A 15,026-nucleotide genomic window follows, 5' to 3' on the forward strand; every position below is an offset into this window, starting at 1 on the left:
TTTTTATCTATATAGTCTAGTCATTTGAGGTTAAATTAGGTAAGAAACTCGGAACTCGAGATACCCAGCTGTAAGTCTGCAAATACTTGTATATTGACACTAAAAAATTGTCTAAATATATCTAAGATAGAATATATATATATATTCTTAGATATATCTATATCCCTATATCCTCCTATAAATTTGAAATACGTTAAGTTTTTGATCAAATTGGACTAAAGGCCAAGATATTTGGTGGATGAGTTTCTGGATAAAGTATCTTGTGATTCGTAATATCTTATCAGAATAATTTTTGGCCAATATATTTTTCTTCGAAATAATGGTTATCTAATACGATTTTTAATCTATACTAAATTTTGCGGAATTCTAATAAAAAAAGTAAAAACATTTATTAAATCTCTATTTACTTGATAAAATAATTACAGAATTTTTGGAAGCAAAACTTTTTGGCAAGCGTTGGTTGCCTAAGACGTACTCCTTAGGAAAAATGTTGCTCTAAACTTTAGTGCTATCAAACTGAAAGAGTTTTTAATGCATTTATTGCAGCTCTCTCTATTTGCCTTTTGGATCAAAGGTTGCCTAAATGGTACCCCTTAGAAAATAGTTGCTCTGAAATTTAGAGCAATCAAACTAAAAAAAATATGGCATTTATCGAATCTCTACTTAGTAGTTGGCTCTTGACAAACAAATTACTGAATTTTTTTAAGCAAAACTTTTTAAGGCGTGTTGGTTGCCTAAGTCGTACCCCCTAGAAAAAATAGTGCTCTAAAATTTAGTGCAATCAGACTTAAAGAATTATTATGGCATTTATTACATCTCTATTTAGTTGATAAAAAATTATTGAATTTTTCTAAGCAAAACTTTTTTAGACTTTTAAATCTCCTAAAGAAAATGTTGTTCTAAAATGTAGCGTAATCAAATTAAAGTAATTTTCATGACATTTATTAAATCTTTATTTAGTTGATAAAAAATTACTGAATTTTTTGAAGCAAAATTTTTATAGACGCGGAGGTTGCCTAAGTCGTACCCCTTAAGAAAAATGATGCTCTAAAATTTAAACTTAAATTTAAATAAGAACTGTTAATAATAAATAATAATAATAAATTTCAACGGTTTCAAAAATTTAAACCTCAAAACGATTTAGCTTTATAAGGACTCGCGTTGTTTAGTTTTGCGAGACGATCGGCGGAGCTATTTTTTTTTGGAATAAGCCAAAATCTATTTCTAGAATTATATTATATGCCTACAAAAAGTGGCTTAATAATAAAACATCATTGAAACACAGAATAATGGAGTGAGTCAAAATTTCTGATGCAAAAATTTTCAAAGTAGCTAAATCTCAATTCTTTTGATTACGACATTTATGTATAACTAACAAAAAGTTTTGGTTGAAGTAAAATGCCATTTACTACTAGCTTAATTTTAACTTTTCAATCGTGGATATAGTATCTCAAAACGTCGATAATATATATATATATATATATATATATATATATATATATATATATATGAAAAATTTAATAATAGAATTTAATAATAAAGAAAGAAGTACAAAATACCACGAAAAATTACCAGGTCACCCAAACAAATATTTATAAGAATTAAGTGATGAATCTCATACACTAGCAATAAGATTGAAAAAAAAATGGTAATACGGTCTTAAATAAAATGTCAAAAAATACAAAATAAATGAGATATCTCATTGGAGATAAACTCTTTGATAAAAAAAAACTAAAAAAAACTTATTGTCAATCTAACTAACGGGTGATCCATCTAGTGGTCCTAGTGATCTAGTGATCTTACGGTTTCGATATTTCTGTAAAGAAAACATATAAAGTATTATACATCGTTAGAAAGGTCTCAAAATTCTTAGTTTTTTTCCCATATATCGCAACTTCGAATTCCGAACGGTGTGGCCTACAGGCGAGTTGCCGTCGTAAAATTTCAGGAAAATCGGAAAATCTCGAGAAAATTATATGAACACACTTAACCATTCATATACCATTTTATTCATAATTTTATTCTGCATCTTTCGTACGAACAAAGTTTTTTCGTATCTTTTACGGTTTTGATGTTATAGAGCAATATGTGTAGATGTTAACTTGTCAAAATGCAAAGTGCGGCTAGGTTGGAGCAACACTCCTCACGATTCGATATTTCTGTAAAGAAAACATATAAAGTATTATACATCGTTAGAAAGGTCTCAAAATTCTTAGTTTTTCTGCCATATATTGCAACTTCGTATATTGTACGGTTTGGCCTACAGGCAAGTTGCTATCGATAAAATCCAATTTTTTAATAAAAGATTTTTTATAGCATTTATTGAATAGTCTATTTAGTCTTCTGTCTTCTGTCTATTAAAATATTCAATTACCACCGATCCTTCTCGTCAGATGGCCACTTTATTGATCTTTTATTTTCCCAAAAAAATTCTCCTTATGTTCTTTCCAGTCCAGTGTCTTTCTTTTTCCTTTCTTTTCTTAAGGTTGTTGTTCATTCGCCAAAAGTGAATTTCGAAAGCAGATCACGTACATCATTTGGGCGCCCCTTGTCATGTGAAAAAGATACCTCCCGAGAAAAAAGAAAAGAAAAGGAATTTTTCTCAAAAGATGAAAATGAACTCGTTCCTTGTGGGGTGGAATTGGGAAATTCCACGAGGAGCGAGTGAATTATAATATAAACTAGTGGTGTATGGCATCGAGCCTTAAGGCAAATTGCTGGAACTTCCTGTACCGTAATGAAATATTCGAGAAATTTTAAACGTTTTCAAATATATTATTACAATTACTGTAACTTTCATTATTTTTGCTATCTTGTTATATCTGAGCAAATCAAATGTAAATCATAAATCAATTCATCTCCAGAACATTAACAATCGTCATTTCATTTCGAATTCAATTTCAAAAAAAATAGTTGCCTAATTTACACAAAATTGAAAAAGTGCTCCCGTATAGTCACAGTCTAACCGCATTTGCAAATAATTCTGTGCGACATTTTCACTTACACTGTACTTAGCTTGGCGGCATTTTCACATTTTTCAATAGCTTTCACAAAATTGGAGAAGTGCTCCAGTACATAAACAGTCTAAACGCACTCGAGTAAACATTTGCACCAGAGTGGCGCTTACACTGTGCTTAGCCTGGGTAATTTTTTGAATTTTTAATCCAAAATTACAAAAATATTTTATGGAAAATAAAAAAAAGATGTAATAATTTTTTATTCTCAAAAGCAATTGTTTTGTCAACGCAAGCAGAAAGTTTTTTAGATCATTCAAATGGGACACTTAGTTCACTCAAAAACTGCCATTTTTTGCACATTTTGTATCTTCGAAATGGCGGGACTTGCCTTTGCCAAAAACTAATCACCTCTTCTTCCAATCATTACAAATTGAATGTGTTTTAGATCATTCAATATCATCCGATACTCCATTCTCTCAAAAACTCGATTTGTATTTTCTGCACTCTTTGCTCCGTAACTCCGTAACGGCTGGACCTGCCTCTGCCAAAAACTAATCAGCACATCTCCCTATCAATAGGGATCGAATGTTTTTTAAAGGGAACAACTAGTGTAACCGCCTAAAAATGGTGATTTTTGGGAATTTGTATTAAAAAAAGTACTTTATCAATAATTTCAAATTATTAAGAATATATTTACACATGCTTTAAGAATACATAGTAAATTTTTTGAAGAAAAAAATTAAATATTTTTTAAGTTATCGTCGATCTCTAACGGCGCGACAAAAAAGGCCCTAGACTGCTGCAGTGATTCCGGCGTTCTACGTGGATGAAATTTAAAAAAAATCTCGTTAAACTAGATAATATTATCTGTAAAATAAACTACGATAAAAAAATAAAATAAAAAATTGACAAAATGGCGGCGTTTTTTTAAAAAGTCGAATTTTACCCAAAATTTTGGTCGTTTTTGGACTGCCAAAATTCGATTTTTGATCCGATCAAAAAATCGATAGTTCATTTTACGGAGAACTATATATAGAACATGTAAAAAAAATTTGGTAGTGATCGGATCATTTGTTTTTGAGTAATCGCTGCAGCAAATTCGGAAAATGCTGTTTCAAGAAAAACGCGTTTAAAGATAAAATTATCGTTATACTATATACTATATAAATACTCTTTAAATGGATGTAACTCAAAAACTATTTAAGATATCGATTTAAAATTTTGGTATGTTATTTTTGAAGGTATAACCTATCGAAATATGGAAAATTTGAAAATTCGATTTTTTGAAAATTACACACTAGTTGTGCCCGTTAAACCATTCAAATCGGTTGATCCGTGCGCCCGAAAACGTGGACTAAAAAATGCGGACACACAAAACACACACACACATCCATTAGCTTTCTTAGATATGCCAAAATGTTCAGAAACCTCCAAACCTTCAGAAAAAATTAGACGATTTACTTAGTACTTGGTCTTAATGAACATACTAAATCATTATAGTCCTACGGAAACTGTTTCAATTATAAAAATTGTTGATTTTTGAAAATTTGCTTTTAGAAAATTTCCGAGTTAACGTGTTCATTCGCTTTTATTGATGTATAATAAATCGACTCGGAATACTTTTAATCGCTCATAAATTAATTTGTTTATTTTTGATTAAGTCGATTATTTACACATATCGGGAAGTTCATGTAACTCGCCTCAAGGCAAAGTACCAATGCTAACCAGTTATAAATATTATTAAGCCGACGACGTTTCTATATGTTTACATGAAAAGTGCATAAACAGATTTAGACTAAAGCACATTTAGAATGAAGGACTCTATCTCATATTCATCATATTTTGTAAAGTGTTCTTAATCCAACGCTCCGGCATAAATTGTATTTCCTACAAGTTACCTTTTAAATATTTTTAAGATTCCATATCCCAACTGTAACTTATTACTTCCTACAAGTGTGTACGTATTATATTTTCCTAATTCGCACATTATTAAGCGAATGCATTAAAACTTTGTGCCACAAAGCAATACAAATTGTGCGCAGGCAGTCGCTTGCTTCGCGGTTTTCTCTGCCGCCTGCTTCGCCTCTTTTGCCGCCGCAGCAAGGAGTCGCAGCACAATTTGTCGTCTCTGTCAAGTTTATTCACGAATTACATTACTGCCGCAATATTTTTCTATGTACAACGACAAATAATAAGATGAAGTCGAGGGAAATGTGACTCAATTCTTATGCTAATTTGGGAAAAAGATATACGAGGATAGATGAATTATATGGATGAGCAAGTAATTAGTAATAATAATAATAATAATAATAATAATAATAATAATTTCTCATACTTTAAGTTTTATTAATTCATACTTTATATGCAAATCTACAGGATTTTGGTATTATATATTTTATTGTTATTATAAGAAATTCAGTTCACGATTTTGTGTGCATCAGTTTGTGGAGCAAAGTTTTAATGCATTCGTTGCTTTGAGTTTTGCATTGAAGCAGAAATTGCATAAATTGCAAATTTAATTTTATATATATATATATATATATATATATATATATATATACTAGCTGACCCGGCAAACGTTGTTTTGCTAAGTAAGGTATATTCTAAACAATTTCTAGAGAATCAAAAATATTAATACTTTAAGTGTATAAGGATGTGTTGTTTCAATGCTATATACAATCAGGTATTATAAAAATAATAAACCCCATTGGTTCGTCTATATTATGTCCGAAGTTTTACACACTTTCTATAGAAAACATGGCATAATTCAATCCAAGTATTTTTTGGTATTTCGACTTATTGATTACGTTTCAAATTTTTCAGATTCTTTTTGGATTCTAGATTTTGTGTATAATTAGTACTACTGAGCTTATACAAAATTTCCAAATTTATGCGAGGAGAAATAAAAAATAAATTAAGTATTTTTTCTTTGACCTGCTTTTTGAAAAGTTTCAAGTATTATTCGATGAATTAAAGGAAATTTAATAAAAAGTATATATGTAGAGCAGGGCTATACATATGCTAACAACACATCCAATTACTAAAAAAATATTATTAAATACCTCATACACCAGAATGTTTTGCAAGACATGTTACCTGAAACAAGAAGAAAATTTTGTTAGTTATTTATAAAAAAAATTCTTATAAAATACTAATGCGTTACTAAAATAATGTATTAATTATAAAACATTGGTTATAAAATTGTATTAATTAGGAATCATTAATTAAGTTACTGAAATTAGATACAAAGTGATTAATAAAAATATATTTTTATATTATTTCAGTACTTCTAATTATATTAGAAATACAATAGTTATTTATAGCACCAGTTGTCAACATATAATTTTATTTATAATTAATAAAATTTTTTTATCAATTTATACATTTGTCATAATTATTATAATTTTTTATGAAAAGTATTAAATTGTCATCACAATATAAATCAAATTTAATAACTACAAAGGATCTAATCTGTTTATCTATTTATTATACTTTAAGAATTTTTTTTTTAAATAAAAATTATTTGTTTTAATTTTGTTAGAGATAATTATTTGAGTGATTTCACTTTAGAAATGCTTATCGTAATTTATTAAAAAAAATTAATAATGTGTTATTCTTAGAATTTAGATAATGCAATGAGGAATATAAAATTATTATATAAGTTTTTTTAAACTTGTTTAAAAATCGAAATTGAGAATTTTTACAATTCTCGACGTTTTGAAGGTTTCTGAATATTTTGGCATACCTCAGAAAAAATGGATGTGTGTGTGTGTGTATGTATGTATGGATACAAATTTCCAGTCACGTTTTCGGGCGCACGGATCAACCGATTTGAATTGGTTTAAAAAACATTCGATTCCTCTTGATAGGGAGATGTGCTGATTAGTTTTTGGCAAAGGCAGGTCCAGCCATTTCAAAGATACATAGCTAAATGTGCAAAAAATTGCAGTTTTTGAGTGAACTAAGCGTCCGATTTAAATGATTCAAAGAACTTTCTGCTTGTCTTAGCAAAATAATTGATTTTGGAAAAAAAATTGTTTCAAATATTTTTTTTAAAAAAATTTTTTTTTGTATATCGAAAATAATTCAGATTTTATTTTTAATTCTGACTATAGTTCTAATATACATCAAACAAATAATTTCAACTTTGCAATTCAGTTTATATAATTCTTATAAATATAAGACAATGTTACAATATTTATAATAGTATATAATATAATATATTATATGTGAAAACGTTTAATATTCCTCGAACATTTCGTTACGGTACGGGAGGTTCTAGCAATTTGCTTTAAGGCACGATGCCATACACCACTAGTTTTGAAATAAATCAACTATAAAATAGTTGTTTCCCCAGTTTCTCCATATTTATCAAGAGTTGCAGCAAAAATTCGAACTAAAAAATATTTTATAAACCTTTTCCAACTATCTTACTATCACACATGAATTTAACCAGTTTTCAAAAAGTTTTAGAGTTTTAATTTTTCCACTATTTTTCCCAAATATCTCCCCGACACGACAACCTGATATTCGTCGAGTTTCCCGGTTGCGAATTCGCCAAAACAGCGCCGAATGCATAAGCCTTGGATGGAAGTCGCTAATGGATCCGCCGATAAGATTATCCGGACTTAAGCCTCTCTATACCGACTCTCTCTAAATATAGAGAGAGATCTCTCTTATTGCTCCGAGAAAGGAAATATAGTTAATAGACAGAGGGCAGATAATATACAAAAACAATTCAAAAAATTCCAATTCCAATATCGAATTCAAAGTCGGTTTGTTCAAAACTTTAATATCGGAGTGTATAAAAGTTTTCCCTAGGAAATGTTGTAAATTTTATCTAGTTTCACCCTATCTAACTGAAAAGAATCATATGAAATTTTTGAGTTATTTGACAAAAACCAAAGAAATGTCCTAAATTTTCTATTTATTGCTAAAGAATGAAGAAATATCGAATTCGAAGTCGTTTTATTCAAAACTTTTATATCGGAGTACAACTAAGTTGGTTTCCTTATTTTTTTTATTTTCTTGTATATTTTTAGTCACAATATTTGTTATAACTAAAGTAGCTATATGCAATTTAATGCTAAATATATATATATATATATATATATATATATTACTATTTTATGCATAAAATCGACAAAATAAACAATGTCCCATTTAAGACACATTTTTTAAGAGTTTTAAATATTTAAAAATAAATAATAATTAGGTTTTTATATTTTAATGCTATAGTTTTATTATTTTAGTATTCTGGGTTTTTAAAAATTGTTTTTTTTCTGTATTTTGAATAAAATTATATATTTAATTCTGAAATTAATGTATTTGCTCTTCAATTTACGATGGACATAATTTTTGAAATTAGTTCTTTTAATTTTTGTAATTTCGAATTTTGAATTTAATTTTCAATATAATTAAGGTATTTTAAATAACATTATATATTAATTTTTTTAACATTAATCAGCTCTTCAAAATACGATTGGCTAAATTTTTTTGAAATTATTTTTATTTTTTATTTTATTAAATTATATTTATTTTATTTTTTTATAATTTCGATTTTTGAATAGTTTATTTTTTTGGATCATTATGATACGGAATAATAGCTTAATTTCTGAATATTTTAATAAAATAAAATTGATTTTTTATTTATGTAATTAGAAAGTAGAAAATATTTATAACGAAAGCTATTGCTGACTTTAAATACAACTTATGCAAAAAATAATATTGGATTTCTAAAAGCTTTATTATAATTTCTTAAAAAATATTTATTTGAGTGAACCACGTTGAAGACAATTAAGCTATTACTCCAATTTCACATAAAAAATTACTAATTATAATATTATAAAAATACTAGATCTATGCAAAATAAAGTTTCACATACAATTAACGTGATTATTTAATGGTAAATGTGATTTATCTCCACATTGACTGTTATGTTTTACGATAATTTCCACTAGCTCTCTTACTATAATGTATGGATTTATCAAACGTGGATATTACAGCAGATTCCGGAGTATTAGAATCCGGGAACAAAATTAGCGGTAATAAAAATCTTTCCTATAAAAATCTTTCCTATAAAAACACTTTTAATATAGAGCTAACTTAAGAAGCTTTTCAGATAGAAATCTTTAATATAAATAAAAGTATGGAATAAAAGTTTAGCGAAACTAGCTTATAAAAGTACCGATGTTACTTCTGAAAATTGTTACACTTTATTAAGCCACAAGAAGTGTATTTTTAAATTTGATTTATTTATTAAGCTCCTTACTTCTGTAGTCAAAAATTTTACATTTTCAGGATGATCTTTTACCAGAAATTTGCAACATTTTCCTCGGTTCCATTTTTCTTGTTTTGCCACTACATTTCTTATTTCAAATTCGACTTCTGCATTCTGCATTCTGCAAGAGACGACTGCAGAATTGATATTGCATATTTGACAGGAATTTATGTCACTTTTGCATCGGAAGACGTAAAGAGATACTTTACTATCCGAAGTGTTTTAGGAACTTTCCACTTTTTTTGGGAAAGACGAATCGTGTTCTACATTTGTCACCAGGAGATAGAGGATATATATATATATATATATATATATATATATATATTTATATATAATAAAATTTGATGTAACATTATTACAAAGTACTTGAAAGTACTTGGGTTGAAAAAATCTATATTATGGTTTAAATTGATAATATGGTCGGTTAACATCGTCCTAAATTGTTTAGGATTTTTTGAGTTATATATATATATATATATATATATATATATATATATATAAGTAGAAAAACGTAATTATGTATTAATTATGTAATTTGTTAGTACCCATCAAAATCATCAATTTCCAGACATTCCTGTTAATTGAAGTCCAGTCAATTAATTTTCCTGTTAATTGAAAATCCGACGTAAATATTTCGCCTACTATATACAGTACACGTAATTATTATCATAATACATTATTTCTGAGTTATAAATTATTTCGCTCCATCAAATATGTTTCAATTTTCAGTATTTTGCACTAGTAGTAATTATGATGGAAAACAACGAAATATCAAATATCCATATAATTCGATTATTTAACCGACGAATTTTAATTAAGTGAATATCTGGTCGGATAATAATATTCGGATGATAAATATTGTATTAATTAACACGTTATTGAATACAGGAATATATATAATTCTTGTTTGTACGGTATTTTAGTAATGAAATACATTTACATCTGCCTTCTACTCATGGGTGAAAAACCTTTTATTGCCATACAAAAAACTGCCAACAAATTGTTAATCACTCAAAACAATTTCTTAATCCATCTACTATGAAAACACTGTCAATAATAATAAATTATTTCATCAAAAACTTGACTTTTCAAAGTCTGAAAATCAAGCGCGAAAGCGCCTGAGTCAAATATTAATCCTGTCGTTGACAAATTGCTATCGAGATGGTGTTCTCGTAGGATAATCTAATTATTTTCTTGCTTCTGCTCAGAATTTGCACCCGTTTGTTAAGGAATTAAGGAAAACAGGGGTTGAAAACCTTGGGAAAAATAGAAAATATCATAGAAGTTCTAAAAAAGTCTTAGATTTTGAAGACAATGGGTGTAAGCCTTAAAATTGTCAACGCGACCGTATGAATGTACTTCGTCGAGTGTTTATTATTTATTTATAACTTATTCATAATTTAATGTAAATTTTAATTTTTATTATTAATCTAGACATGTCAGTGATTGTTCTTGCAAATTATCAGTTTAAGTTTTATTAGTCTTATTATTTTAAAAAATATCTGAAACTTATCATCAACGTCTTTGCAGAATGCTTATAGACAACTTTTTTGTGTATTAATTTATTACAACTCATAACTTCTGAACCGTTTATTTTATATAAGTGGAATATTCAACAATTTGAACAGAATTGAATTATTTGTGATTTTTTTATATATCAGAATGCTCTACATCAACTCGGTATACTTTAAAATTGCAACTCAAAGTATACAATTATTTACTTCAACTCGTTTATGTATTTATGTGTTATTTCTTTTGTAACGTCTAAACGGTGTATTTTATTTAAGTGGGATATTCAAGAAATTTGTACAGAATTGATTTATTTATGATTTTTATTCAATATCAGAATCCTCTACATCAACTCGGTATACTTTAAAATTGCAAATGAAAATACACACGTTAGTTGGTGGCTTTTATACAACCAGTCTGTGCACTTTTTTACTATATTTTTTGTAACTTGTAAACCGTACATCCAATATTAATGGAATATTCTCGAAATTTGTTTAAAATTCAATAATCTATAATATTTTCTAACATCATAATGTTCTACAACAACTCGGTATACTTTAAAATTGCAAATAAAAATATATATTATGACTCCTTCGTACAACCAGTTGGTGCACTTTTCTACAATATCTTTTGTAACTTTTAAACCGTATATCTGAAATATATGAAATATTCTAAAGATTTGTTTAAAATTCAATAGTTAACAATATTTTCTAACATTATAACACCGTACATCAACTCCGTATACTTTAAAATTGCAAATGAAAATACACACGTTCGTTGGTGGCTGCAGTTTTTATACAACCAGTTGGTTTCTATTATATCTTATTTAACTTTTAAACCGTACATCTAACGTATATAAAATATTCGGAAGATTTGTTTAAAATTCAATAGTAAATAATATTTTCTAATGTCACAACGTTCTACATCAACTCGGTATACTTTAAAATTGCAAATGAAAATACACATTGTGAATACGTTAGTTTAGTTAGTTACTGCAGACTGGACATTTTCATACAACCACGTGGTGCACTTTTCTACTAGATCTTTTGTAATTTTTGAATCGTGCATGTAATATTTACAAAATATTTGATGAATTTATTTAAAATACTATAATCAATATAATTTTCTAATACAATAACACTCTACATCAACTCGGTATACTTTAAAATTGCAAATGAAAATACACATTTAATATTCAGGCAAGACGCTTTCGTACAACCAGTAGGCGCACCTTTCTACAATATATTTTGTAACTTTTAAACCATACATCTAAAATATATTAAATATTCAGAAGATTTGTTTAAAATTCAATAGTCAATAATATTTTCTAATATCTCAACGTCCTACATCCACTCGGTATACTTTAAAATTGCAACTGAACATAATCACGAATTCATTTATCATTTCCCTGAAACTTCTGAACCGTTGGTCAAACATAAATATAATATTCTACAAATTCGTACAAAATTAAATTGTTTATAATATTGTCTAACACCATAATGTTCTAAATTCAACCCTTAACCCTATTTCCATAGCCCTGTGTTCGAATTGACTTTCTCACGAAGTTAATCTCTCTAAAAACATCCCTTTGCTACCCTTCTATCTCTCATTCATCTTATTACCTTCCCTGGTGCAAAGAAGACGCGAACTAAATTTAAGATTAATTGAAGGTATATTTTATATCTGGCAACCCCTTTTTGAGATGTCACCGAAATCATCCCTTGAAAACTGAGTCTCCTCTGAAATTCTGATCATCAAAGGGGAGGGATAATTTTAATTTTTCACTTTTTGTTTGTTATAAATTAAGCAATCAAATATTTTCATTAGGGAAAAGGATTGTCGAATTAATCGTGTTTCATTTATAGCTTGAATTTTTATGAATTATTTATTAATCCTACTAGTTCCAATAAATAATCCATTAATTACGAAACTTAAATGACTAAAGTTGCCCAAAGATTAAATGTAAGTGAATGGGAACAAAAGTGGATGGTTTTGTGGCTTTTCTTGTTAAATTAACTTTCCCATAGTTAAAATTCACGTTTTCGGACAGATAAAATCGGAAGCAACAATACTGATCTAGAAACTGATTTCAGGAAGTTTAAATTAAATTTATAATATATATAAATATATATATATATATATATATATGTATGTATATATATATATATATATATATATATATATATGTATATATATATATATATATATATATATATATATAATAAATATAATTTTCTAATACAATAACACTCTACATCAACTCGGTATACTTTAAAATTGCAAATGAAAATACACATTTAATATTCAGGCAAGACGCTTTCGTACAACCAGTAGGCGCACCTTTCTACAATATATTTTGTAACTTTTAAACCATACATCTAAAATATATTAAATATTCAGAAGATTTGTTTAAAATTCAATAGTCAATAATATTTTCTAATATCTCAACGTCCTACATCCACTCGGTATACTTTAAAATTGCAACTGAACATAATCACGAATTCATTTATCATTTCCCCTGAAACTTCTGAACCGTTGGTCAAACATAAATATAATATTCTACAAATTCGTACAAAATTAAATTGTTTATAATATTGTCTAACACCATAATGTTCTAAATTCAACCCTTAACCCTATTTCCATAGCCCTGTGTTCGAATTGACTTTCTCACGAAGTTAATCTCTCTAAAAACATCCCTTTGCTACCCTTCTATCTCTCATTCATCTTATTACCTTCCCTGGTGCAAAGAAGACGCGAACTAAATTTAAGATTAATTGAAGGTATATTTTATATCTGGCAACCCCTTTTTGAGATGTCACCGAAATCATCCCTTGAAAACTGAGTCTCCTCTGAAATTCTGATCATCAAAGGGGAGGGATAATTTTAATTTTTCACTTTTTGTTTGTTATAAATTAAGCAATCAAATATTTTCATTAGGGAAAAGGATTGTCGAATTAATCGTGTTTCATTTATAGCTTGAATTTTTATGAATTATTTATTAATCCTACTAGTTCCAATAAATAATCCATTAATTACGAAACTTAAATGACTAAAGTTGCCCAAAGATTAAATGTAAGTGAATGGGAACAAAAGTGGATGGTTTTGTGGCTTTTCTTGTTAAATTAACTTTCCCATAGTTAAAATTCACGTTTCGGACAGATAAAATCGGAAGCAACAATACTGATCTAGAAACTGATTTCAGGAAGTTTAAATTAAATTTATAATATATATAAATATATATATATATATATATATGTATGTATATATATATATATATATATATATATATGTATATATATATATATAATATATATATATATATATAATAAATATAATTTTCTAATACAATAACACTCTACATCAACTCGGTATACTTTAAAATTGCAAATGAAAATACACATTTAATATTCAGGCAAGACGCTTTCGTACAACCAGTAGGCGCACCTTTCTACAATATATTTTGTAACTTTTAAACCATACATCTAAAATATATTAAATATTCAGAAGATTTGTTTAAAATTCAATAGTCAATAATATTTTCTAATATCTCAACGTCCTACATCCACTCGGTATACTTTAAAATTGCAACTGAACATAATCACGAATTCATTTATCATTTCCCCTGAAACTTCTGAACCGTTGGTCAAACATAAATATAATATTCTACAAATTCGTACAAAATTAAATTGTTTTATAATATTGTCTAACACCATAATGTTCTAAATTCAACCCTTAACCCTATTTCCATAGCCCTGTGTTCGAATTGACTTTCTCACGAAGTTAATCTCTCTAAAAACATCCCTTTGCTACCCTTCTATCTCTCATCCATCTTATTACCTTCCCTGGTGCAAAGAAGACGCGAACTAAATTTAAGATTAATTGAAGGTATATTTTATATCTGGCAACCCCTTTTTGAGATGTCACCGAAATCATCCCTTGAAAACTGAGTCTCCTCTGAATTTCTGATCATCAAAGGGGAGGGATAATTTTAATTTTTCACTTTTTGTTGTTATAAATTAAGCAATCAAATATTTTCATTAGGGAAAAGGATTGTCGAATTAATCGTGTTTCATTTATAGCTTGAATTTTTATGAATTATTTATTAATCCTACTAGTTCCAATAAATAATCCATTAATTACGAAACTTAAATGACTAAAGTTGCCCAAAGATTAAATGTAAGTGAATGGGAACAAAAGTGGATGGTTTGTGGCTTTTCTTGTTAAATTAACTTTCCCATAGTTAAAATTCACGTTTTCGGACAGATAAAATCGGAAGCAAC

General features: G+C 27.7%; 1 protein-coding gene across 1 annotated transcript in view; it reads right to left on the minus strand.

Annotated features, from left to right (window-relative positions):
- The window catches only part of LOC113389001 (fasciclin-2-like), a 621,753-nt gene that overhangs the window by 83,845 nt on the left and 522,882 nt on the right, over positions 1 to 15,026 (minus strand). The gene's annotated exons all lie outside the window — the stretch shown is intronic.

This window comes from Ctenocephalides felis, unplaced genomic scaffold (assembly GCF_003426905.1).
Source record: "Ctenocephalides felis isolate EL2017-DRISC unplaced genomic scaffold, ASM342690v1 CF-g0.4_SCAFFOLD_03573, whole genome shotgun sequence".
NCBI lineage: Eukaryota > Metazoa > Arthropoda > Insecta > Siphonaptera > Pulicidae > Ctenocephalides > Ctenocephalides felis.